The sequence below is a fragment of the Brassica oleracea genome, chromosome C9, assembly GCF_000695525.1.
Source record: "Brassica oleracea var. oleracea cultivar TO1000 chromosome C9, BOL, whole genome shotgun sequence".
Taxonomy (NCBI): Eukaryota; Viridiplantae; Streptophyta; class Magnoliopsida; order Brassicales; family Brassicaceae; genus Brassica; species Brassica oleracea.
In genome coordinates this window covers 21,791,089-21,792,478 of record NC_027756.1, presented here as the reverse complement: position 1 = coordinate 21,792,478, position 1,390 = coordinate 21,791,089, and the positions used below count along the sequence as shown (strand labels likewise).

Sequence of the window (1,390 nt, the reverse complement as noted above, 5' to 3'; positions counted from 1 at the left end):
TTCATCATGGTTTTGTCCCACTGGGTTTTTCTGATAAGGTTTTAATGAGACAACATTAAGCGTATTACAATCCCTGTATGGTTATGACATCCAAGGGGGAGTGTTATAAATCAATTGGTGGATGTCCATAACCGGTCCGGTCCATAACCAGCCCGGTCCATAACCGGCCCATAAACTTAGAGAGAGAGACGGCCCAACCCTAGAGAGAGAGGCGGCCGCGAGACTTGGAGAGGAGAGAAAGGCGGCTACAACTTACCTATTTCCTAATTTGTTTATGTTTATGATTTGTAATTTTTCCTATTATTGTATTTCCATTTATCCCTCTTGTAACCCCTATATAAAGGGAACACTTATTCATTAATAATATATAGAAACTTACAGCTCTAAATCTTAAGTTTCACAACAATCTATTTTTTTTTTTTTTGAAACACAAACAACATCTATTTACATATGAAAAAAATTGAATACATTAGGAATACCCCTTGACTTGCAAACGTGGGACATTGGCTTCTCCTTTGGTTCTAAAAACAGAAACAATGGTAGTCATTTTTTTTTTTACGTCGAACGGCTATTCTAACAGGAACAATGGTAGTCGATGGCCTAGCATTGGGCTATTGTATAAAAATCGCATGATAGAAAAAAATAATAAAAGTCACAAAATGGAAATGCGGGGTGTCGATCCCCATACCTCTCGCATGCTAAGCGAGCGCTCTACCCTCTGAGCTACATCCCCATTGTTGATGTAAAAAGGTAACAGAAATATATTAACAATCTAAATTTATATCAACTTCAGAGTCATGGTATTGGGTATCAAATATTAATCATTGAATTGTTCATACTGTGACAAATAATTGCGTTATTTGTATATATCATCACTATATCAGTAAGGGATAAAACTACCAAAAATCACTTGAAACATTACTAACTGTTGAATAATGCCTTGAATCTGTTGGGCCTTAGTCTTTTGAGGCCCACTAGTACTAGGGTTTTCCGGGACACAACTATATATATTTTGTGCCTCATCTAAACCTAGTTAGCAGCCGTAGAGAAACTAGATCTGATCTTCTTGTAGACAGATTTCTGTAATTCCTCCATCAATAAAATCTCTCTTTGCCCGTGGACGTAGCCGTTAGGGGTGAACCACGTTAAATCTCTGTGTCTTTCTTTATTGTTTATCCATATATTAATTATAAAATCTCTCTTTGCCCATGGACGTAGCCGCTAGGGGTGAACCACGTTAAATCTTTGTGTCTTTCTTTATTGTTTATCCATCTGTTAATCTCTATCTTCTCACATCCATCACAACAAACTGGTATCAGAGCTTCGGGTTGAATCTGGTGAGAAGATGTATGAGATGAATATGAAGATCGACAAGTTTACTGGAATGAAT

At 37.1% G+C, this 1,390-nt stretch overlaps 1 non-coding gene across 1 annotated transcript; it reads right to left on the bottom strand.

Moving 5' to 3' along the window:
- Positions 1-660: 660 nt before the first annotated feature.
- Positions 661-733, bottom strand: TRNAA-AGC. Its single transcript has one exon. It is a non-coding gene; the product is annotated as a tRNA-Ala (tRNA).
- Positions 734-1,390: the final 657 nt, after the last annotated feature.